The sequence below is a fragment of the Neofelis nebulosa genome, chromosome 3, assembly GCF_028018385.1.
Source record: "Neofelis nebulosa isolate mNeoNeb1 chromosome 3, mNeoNeb1.pri, whole genome shotgun sequence".
NCBI classification, from domain to species: domain Eukaryota; kingdom Metazoa; phylum Chordata; class Mammalia; order Carnivora; family Felidae; genus Neofelis; species Neofelis nebulosa.
In genome coordinates this window covers 169576512-169586453 of record NC_080784.1, presented here as the reverse complement: position 1 = coordinate 169586453, position 9942 = coordinate 169576512, and the positions used below count along the sequence as shown (strand labels likewise).

Below are 9942 nucleotides of genomic sequence, written 5' to 3'. Positions count from 1 at the left end.
TAACATTAGGCAAGCCACTGCTATGGGCTGAATTGTGTCCCCCACCCCCCAAATTCACATGCTGAAAACCTACCCTTCGATATTATGGTATTTGGAGATAGGGCCTTTGAGAGATAACTAGGTTTAGTTGAAGTCATGAGGATGGGGCCTTCATGATGGGACTAGAGCCTTTATAAAAAGAGGAGGAGATACCAGAGCTCTCTTTGCCATGTGAGGACATAGCAGCAAGGTGGTCATCTGCAAGCAAGAAGAGAGCCCCTACCAGGAGCTGAATAGGCTGGCACCTTGATCTTGGGCTTCACAGCCTTCAGAACCATGAGAGATTAATGTCTGTTGTTTAAGTCACTTTGCTGGCACTTTCTTGTGGCTGCTCAAGCTGTCTATGACAGCCATCAAGGTCAACAGAGTTGGTAGCTCAGGGTAAGGGGACTCTAGAATGGATAGCAAAGGAGACAGACAATAGGCATTGGGTGCCTTTCTAAGGCTAACTTACACAGCTTCCCTTTTCTAAGTTTTCCTTCAGGCAGAGAAGCCTTCAGCAATTGTGGAGAGGTTGTCCTCTGAAAGTTTACGAAGTTTGTATGAGTAGTACCAGGGGTGGGCAATGGTGGCATAGAGATGTGTTATGAAGATGCCCCTTCAGAGAAGAACTTGCTGCTCAGCTATGTGCATTGCAGTCAGCAGACATCCTTCAGCTCTCAGTTCCTTCAGGACTTGCCTCAGTTTCCCAAAGTTGTTCCACCCCAGGTCATACCCTTTCTAGGGAAGCCCATAACAGGTGACTGGATCAGTGAGTTATCTAAGACCTGGCCATTTTGGCCTGATAAAGAACACCATGATAGCTAATACTACCACTAGAACTCACCACGAGGTTGGACAAGACTTTCTCAGGCTTCCATTGCAGTTAAAATTCTTCCTGTATGTAGTCCTGCTTCCTATGTCTTTCACAGATCCGTGGATTTTTATAATGTATTTTTAATTAAATTGTTTTTATTGGAAGGAATACTACAAAAAATTGTTTGTTTGGGGCCCTGCATACCCTAGAGTCAACCACTAACCAAATTGACCCAATTCAGTTAATTTCTTGGCTAGTCTTCTTTTACACTCACAATTCTACTAGAGGATGCGGCCATCTGATTTCTTCTCCCATATTGCTAACTCACTACTGCCCACTTGGGGTTGCAGTAAATTCATTCTTAATTTCTAGAAATGAGAAGCCTTTTGTAATTAAAGAAAAAAAATCTTGCAAGTAAAGGGATTTTCCTAATTGTAACTAGTTTTGACAGTTAACATATTCCCTTCATATACTCAGGAATATGCTATTTACATCTTTTCTGCTTCCTGAAACACCTTACATATTTTCTTGGCAGGCATTTAGAACACCTGCACATAAACCATGGGTAAAGTATGGAATAGAGGCTTCTGTATTGACTTCTCTGTTAATTTTCTGGGAAATGATTAGTTAGTTGAGGTTTTATTTGTTCTTATGAAACTACTGAACTACTGCTCAGAGTCGGCTCAGTTTCGATGGAAGAGATTGATTTCTTGGCAATGTTTTCAATTCTTCTACCCCATGCTGACAGCAGCTGGGTGAGAAACACATTCAGCATTGCTTTCATGCTTGACAGTTATAGTTGTGACCATGCTAATTACCATCCTGTCTAATAGCACAATGGGGACATGGTATAGTAGTGAGAGTGATTATAGTCTTGCCTTTTTGGGGAAGATTTTATTGGAAGTCATGTGTAATTTGTAATTAAAGTTCTAGTCATCCTTGGTAAATCTATCTCTTTTCTAGTATAAAATTCTAGTTTACTTTCATTTTGATTCAATATTTTGCAAGGTAGGTATATCTGGGGATGGGATCCTAAAGGTCTCATGTTGCGTAGCCTGTGACAGGAATGGGAACATAACAACATTGTAGTATGCCTTATTCTTATAAAATTCTTAAATTAAGAAATAAAATATATTTAAATGAAAGAATAAAATAATTAATATTTTAAAATATTTTGTTGAGAAGACCATAAAACAAAAATATACAATTCAATGAAATACTATAAAGTACAAAATGAAGAACCAGGAAATCATGTCTACTACCAATTACTACAGCCTGGATCTCCATCCTTGCCCCCAGAGTAGGCTCTCCTTAACTTTCATGATATATGCTTTCTTTTCTTTGTAATTTTTTCCATTGGAGCACAGATCTCTAATAATTATACTATAGTTTTACCTGTTATAGAACTTCATATAAATCAAACCACGCAGTGAGTGTTCCATTTTTTTTCTGGCTTCTTTTGCTCAATGTTCTGTTTGTGAGACACACTCCTGTTGTTGATGTACATAGAGTTGGTTCATTTTCATTGTTTGAGTATTCTACAATTTGTTATTCATTTTAATGCTGATAGATACTTGGGCTCTTTCCAGTTTGAGGTGTTTATAACCAGTATGCATATTTGTAGATGTCTTTTGCTGCACATGTGCACACATTTTTCTTGGATATATACTTTGCAGTAGGATTCTTATTATAGTGTGTGCATATGTTCAATTTTAGATGCTGATTCCAAACTGTTTCCAAAGTTGTTGTCCCAGTTTATTACCTCACCAGCAATGTATGTTAGTTCCTATTGCTCTACATTCTTGCTAGCACATGGTTGTAAGATCTTAATTTTAGTTATTCGTGGGTTTCTAGTAGTATCTCTTTGTGATTTTAATTTGCATTTCCCTGATTTCTTCTAAGATTGAAAACATTTTCATATATTTATTGGCCATGAGGCTATCTTCTCTAGGAAATGCCCATTCCACTCTTGTTTCCTTTCCCTTTTGATTGGCTAGCTTTTACTTTTGGATTTGTAGGAGTTCTTTATATATTCCCATATGTGTTCTATATCTTTTTCTGTACATTGGCTTGCTTTTGGCTCTCTTAATGATATTTTCTTCTTTTTTTTTTTTTTTAACACTTATTCATTTTAGAGAGAGCACGAGTAGGGGAGGGGCAGAGAGAAAGGGAGACACAGAGACACAGAATCCAAAGCAGGCTCCAGGCTCTGAGCTGCCAGCACAGAGCCCGATGTGGGGCTTGAAATCATGAACTGGGAGATCATGACCTCAGCCACAGTCAGATGCCCAAGCAACTGAGCCACCCAGGCACCCCTTGATGATATCTTTTGAAAAATAAAAGTTCTTAATTTTTAGGTAGCACAATTTTTAAATCTCTTTCTTATGTGCAGTGCTTTGGTGCCTTGTTTAAGAAATGTTTTCCTATTCCAAGGTCATGAAGATAAATTATTTTGTATCATATTTTGAAAATTCGTGATTTTGCCTTTTACATCTATATGCCAGGAAATTTTGATTATATGTGATATGAAGTAGAAATAGTAGTGAATATATATATATATATATATATATATATATATGTGTATATATATATATATATATATATATTTTTTTTTTTTTCTTTTTTCCCCCATATTTTATCCAGTTGTTTCATGGGTATGTATTGAAAAGGCTGCCTTTCTTGCATTGTTCTGCAATGCTACCTTTATTTTAAAATAAATGTCCATCTATGCATAGACCCCTTTCTGGGCTCTTTTTAAATCAATTTCCATTGTCTGTTTGTATATTTAGGAATTAGTATCACACTGTATTAATTAAATGTTGCTTTACAATAAACATATCAAGGGTTAAAACAAATATTTCCCCTTCTTCTTCTATGTTGAGTAGTATCTTGACTATTATAAGTCCATTGGATTCAACTTAAATTTTAGAATAATTGATAAAGTTACACACACATACACCCACTCTGTTATCGTTGTATTGATTCTTTAGAAGTTTGAGGAGAATTAATCTTTATAATATCAAATTATCTTCATAGTATCATGAATAAACATGCTATATAGCTACGTTTATCTAGATCTTCTTTAATTTCTCTCAATAATGTTTTATTGGTTTTTTTTTTGTTTATTTATTTATTTTGAAAGAGAGAAGGAGAGAGAGCACACGATCCTGGGGGCGGGGAGTGGGGAGAGAGAGAGAGAGAGAGAGAGAGAGAGAGAGAGAGAGAGAGAAGAATCCCAAGCAGGCTCCACACTGTGAGTGCAGAGCCCGACATGGGGCTCAATCTAAATGACCATGAGATCATGACGTAAGCCAAAATCAAGAGTCAGATGCTTAACTGACTGGGGCTACCCCGGTGCCCCTGTTTTATTTTTTTAATTTTTTAAATTATTTTATTTATTTTATTTTATTATTATTTTTTTATGTAGAGGTCTTACACATCTGCTATTAGATTTTCTATTCCTCATAATTAGGATGCTACTATAAACAGTATGTTCATTAATACTTTTATTTTCTAATAATTTATTGTGCAAATTTATAGAAATACAATAGATTATTCCATTTTGAACATATAGTCAATAACTTCCTAAAATAATTTATCAGTTCTAAAAATGTACATAGTTTTACATTTTCTATATATACTGTCATATGATGGGATAGTACAGGATAGTGGTTAAGAATGTAAGTTCTAGAACTAAGCTGAGTTCCATTTCTAGCACTGCTAGAAAACATTTCAGATAGGTCTTTTGGTAAGCTATTTAAGCTTTTCTAGTTTATTACCTGTAAAAATGATAGAATCTATCTCATAGGGATTTTGTGGGATTTAATTAGGTGCTAAACTGAGTGAGCTTCCTGAGGGAGCTAGCTAGCTATAGCTAGGAAACCAAGAATAGATACCAAGCATATATAAAAATTTAAATATAAAAATAAAAATTTTGAGAGTAGTTTTAGATCTACAGAAAAAATGCAAAGGTAGTAAAGTTCCCACATACTTCACATCCACTTACCCCTATTATTAATATCTGACAATATTTTTTTCTGTTCCAGGATTGTATCCAGGATACCATATAACATTTAATTGTCCTGTCTCTTTAGGCCTCTGTAAACTGATGGTTTTTCAAATTTTTCTTGCTTTTGATGACCTTGACAGTCTTGAGGAACACTGGTCAGGCATTTTGTAGGATGTCCCTCAATTTGAGTTAGCCTCATCTTTTTTCTAATACTGAGACTGGGGCTATGGGGTTTGGGAGGAGACCACAGAGATCACATCACATCTAGGTTATATACTATCAACATATTTATTGTGGTTAATGTTAACCTTGATCACCTGGCTAGATAGTGTTTGTCCGTCTTCTCCACTAAGTTACTTTTCTGCCTCTTTCCATATTGTATTTTCTGAAAGAAAGTCACTATGTGTAGCCTACACTTCAGCAGAAGGGCAGAGGCACAAGTTCTTGAGGGCACAGTTATCTATATAAATTATTTAAAATTCTTCTATATGGAAGATTAGTCTCTTCTTACCCATTTATTTATTCAGTAATTTATATCAGTATCAACTCAGAGATACTTATTTTATACTTTGCATTATAATCCAATACTACTTTATTTATTTTGTTGCTCAAATTGTTCCAGTTTTGGCCATTGGGAGCTCTTTTAGGTGAGTCTTGTGTCTCTTTGAAATATATATATATATATATATATCAATGTTTCTCTAATTGTTACACTAAAAACCAAAATTAAAAAATCAAAAAAGGAGGAGTTTTAAGGTAACTGAAAGGAACTAATTTTTAGTGAGTACTTACACTGTATTCCTGGCATTTTGCATAAGTTATATCATTTGAACAATAGCCATCTTCCTCTGGTTTTCTCTGCTCAAAGCCTGAGGAATAAACTCTTGTTCTCATGTTACATTATATTCTGTGAATCATCAAAAGCCAACCGAAGAATTTCAGGAAATAAGAAACAGTAGTTATTTTTATAGAAGGAAGTCAAATTACATCCAAACTCCATAGAAATGACTTTTTTGCTTCTTTGTAAGTTTCCAATAATAAGCAGTGAGGTGCAAATATTAGGATTTGGAACAGCTTGTTCCAAATACATTCAACTATGGAGTGTCCTTTTCAGCTACCAAGAGCACACCAGTAACTTCTGTAATCTAACCTGCTGTTGCTGATAAACATGATTCACCAGTGAAGAGAGGGGTTCCATGGACCTTTGACTCATGTGTGATGCATAATGCTTGGAGACCCCAACTGAGGCTAATCTATTCTCTCTGCTGTGCTTCTGACCTTGGATTATTACCTGTATTTGGTTCAAGTAATGAGATTCTCAGGCAGAATCACACATTTATTTTCTCCTACAATTTAAGAGATCTCAGGGACTAGTTATGTTATTACCTGTCAAAGCAGGTATCCTTGGTTTCTAGGTCTCTCTTGCTCTCCTGACAACAATTTCAGTCTGTTGCTTTTGAAGTTGGAACCCAGAATAAATAATAGAGGCTCCTGAAATAGTTCCCCAAATCCCCAGACATGCATGCTTTCCCTAAGAAGGGTTTATACCCACATTCAGAGAGATAGAGAGGTACCCTCCTGCATTTTAATAACCCCTTTTAATACAATTTCTATAATGTTGGCATATCTATTTCCTAGGACTGCCTTAATATATAACCACTTAATTTGATAACTTTATTTATTTTTCAGTAGAATGTTTTTTATTCAGAACCCCCCCCCCCCCGCACACACACACACACACACACACACACACACACAAAACCACAGTTTTCCAATAACACACAAGTATGGGTAGGGAGAGGTGTCTGTCCATCCAGTCCCAGACCCTAGCCCATGTGGTTTTGTCAGCAATAAGAGGTGTGGGGTAATGTCCCAAAATAAAAATGGTGTTATGTATGTGTATGGGAAGGAGAGGCGTGCAAAAGCAGTGGGGAATAGTGGGAGAAAGAGACAGAGGAGGTCAGTACTGGGAACGCTGCAAGTGGGAGGCCACTGCATAACATTCGGTGTTGATCATACCGCCATGGACACACACTTTGCCCATCAGTGGTACTAGCATCTTGGCAGTCCTGCGGACAGTGATGTTGAAAGTGGGAGCTCTGAGGGTGCTCTTGGTACGAAGATCCACGGTAAATTCCCCTTCCTGCAACAGTGAGTCCCAGATGAAAGAATATTTTTGGTCCCCAACTGTCTGCCCATTCACGAAAAAAACCTTGACGGGTCTTTGCAAAGCAGGACACCAAACACAGCTGGCATGTTATTGACTAAGGTTTTATCGGGGACGGCGACCCAGACGGGGGGTGAGTCCTTTTAGGCCAGGACAGCCGCGTCCTGACACGTGACCTCCGCCAGGAGGTTGTGGATGTAGGTCGAGGGCGCCTCCGGCTGGCGGGCGCGCGAAGGTGGAGAGCTCCGGCACGCGCTGTCATTGGGACCTTGGCTCTGCTGTGTCTGATGACTTTAAATAACAAATTTATTTTCTCAGTTCTGGAGTCTAGAAGTCCGATATCCTGGTGTCGGCAGTGCCATGCTCTCTAGGAATGCTGTAGGGAACAATCTTCTGCTTTTTCTATCTCTGGTGGCTCCCAGAAATCTTTGGCTTTCCTTTGCTTGTAGCTTCATCACTCCAATCTTTGCCTCTGTATTTACATAGCCCTCTTTTCTGCAGGTCTCTGTGTGTTCCCTTCTCCTCTTACAGGATCACCAGTCATTGGATTTAGGGTGCACCCTAGTCTTGTATGATCTCATTTTACCTTAACTAATTGCATCTACAGAGGCCTTGTTTCCAAATAAGATTACATTCTGAGGTCTGGGTAGATATGAATTTTTGAGTATACTGTTCAACTTAATGTACTATAAATAGTCATTTATTTTCTCAATTCAAAGCCAATTAGGAGTACAGACAGGCAGATTAAGGGGACTTCTGAGACTATACATGGAAAACAATGAGAAATGCTGGCTGACAATCTAACAATGAGGGAAAAGTCAAAAACTCTCAAACACACTTAGGATATTTTGTGTACATTATATCAGAGCCCTCAAATGTATATACATAATTATTCTATCAAGAATGTGTTTATCTGGAGGCATTGTCCCATTACTAGTTCTTAGAGACCATTTTATAAATATTAACTTAATTCTTCATAATGAAACATTACTTTTTCTATAAAACAAAATATTCATAAAAAATATTTGATTTTCTTATTATCTCATTTTCTTATCTAAAATGTCACCTCAATACGAAAAAAAAAAGATGATTGATGTATTACTTCCAACATAAACTAGAACACTTTCTCAATAATATCAAGTAGTTGTGGAGCATATCCTAATTAATTAGAAGTTTCTATATCATAATAATTAAGAGTGCAAACTCTGATAACAAACTGTATGGATTTGAAGCAAGGCTCTACACTTTACTGTCTGTGCCTTTTTTTTTTTTAGTTTCTTTCTCTGTAAAATGGACAATATAATGGTACATAGTTCATAAGGTAGCTTTAAGAATTAAAAGATTATATGAATGTATGTCAGTGCCTATATGTGTATGTATAGACATATATATAGGTATATATGTAATATATATGAAGGTATATACATAATATGCATAATATATAATATATTACACAGCATAGACATTATTATATGCTTACCAAAGTTCTAGGTCTTTTATTGGATCATGTCATATTATATTCACAATCAACCTTTGAATTAAATATAATTTTTAGCATATCCATTCTATAAATTAGAGAAAATGGTATTATTTGCCAAAGAGGTCAGTAATTTGCTGAAGGTCACACAGTGGAGCAGTTAGGATACTAACATAGGCCTTCTAGTTCCAAATATTATACCATCAGTTATTATATAATATCTCCTCACCACTTTATAGGTAATTAATAAACACTAGTTGACGAAGTCTAGGCTCTGATTTCTGTTGGTTTGACTTGTTCATAAACCTCTCAAATTTATGTTTCTCTTTAGTGGCTGAAAGTCACTTTATTAGTTATCTATCACTCTATGACTAATTACCTCAAATTCTAGCGGCTTAAAGCAATAATAATTATTTATTGTCTCTCACCATTTTTGTGGGTCAGGAATTTGGAACAGTCTCACCAGGCAGGTTGTGATTCAGGCCTCTTACTAGACTGCAGTCACGTGTTAACTGGGGTAGAAGTCATATGAAGCCTTGACTGGAGCTGGAGGATCCATTTCCAAGGATCCAAGTTGGTGCTGACTGTTGAAGGGAGATCTCAGTCCCTCTTCACATGGGGCCCTCCACTCCATAGGGCTCTCTACTTGAGTGTCCTTCTGACACAGAAGCTGGCTTTTTCTAGAGTAAATAAGAGATCAGTACAGAAGTTCCAATGACTTTTGTGGCCTTAACTTGGAAGTCACAAAACTTCTTCACTTCTGCTGTATTCTCCTGGTGTCAGAGATCAGTCCTGATCCACATACAGGAGACTATTCAAAGGTATGAAGTTTTTTATGGGCTATTTTGGAGGCTGGCTTGTGTGCATAGTATGTTTCTGTCTCTAGCCTCTCTGTTTTGGTATTTCTCTCCCTTCCTATGGAGAGATGCCTCTTCTGGATCCTGTAGTAACCTGCTCCCTGAACTCACTTCCCCGTAGGTTTACAAAAGTAGGAAGGTGACCTGCCCAAGGACAAGCATGTGTCACTTCCAGCAGTATTATCCCTGCATGGAAATATACAGATTCAAAAGATCATCTGTCTAAATCATCCAACGAGCACATAGGAAAACTGTCTATAAATTTCTCTTGCTTCTCCTGGTTCTTGCTCTTTTCATAGCCTGGGTGTTCAGTTCTTCCAGAATTTTCTGTGTTCTTAGGTATATCAGAGTTGTGTTTTCCTTCACCATCAGACAATCCTAATAGGTACATCTTCACACACACACACACATGTCCAAGGATAAAATGCATGTGTGTGTTATATGGATAAAAAAAAAACAAACAAACCAGAAAGCCCTTTTTCGTTGTAGTTGCTTAGTGTCTCAGGCAACTGAATCATTTTGCTCCGGGAGACATGTGATCCCTGAAAGAGAGTTTAAAACCTGCCCTAGAGACACCTTTTACCTCTTCTTTTGTGA

At 37.0% G+C, this 9942-nt stretch overlaps 1 pseudogene; it reads right to left on the bottom strand.

Annotated features, from left to right (window-relative positions):
- Positions 1-6804: 6804 nt before the first annotated feature.
- Positions 6805-9736, bottom strand: LOC131508083 (profilin-1-like; annotated as a pseudogene).
- Positions 9737-9942: the final 206 nt, after the last annotated feature.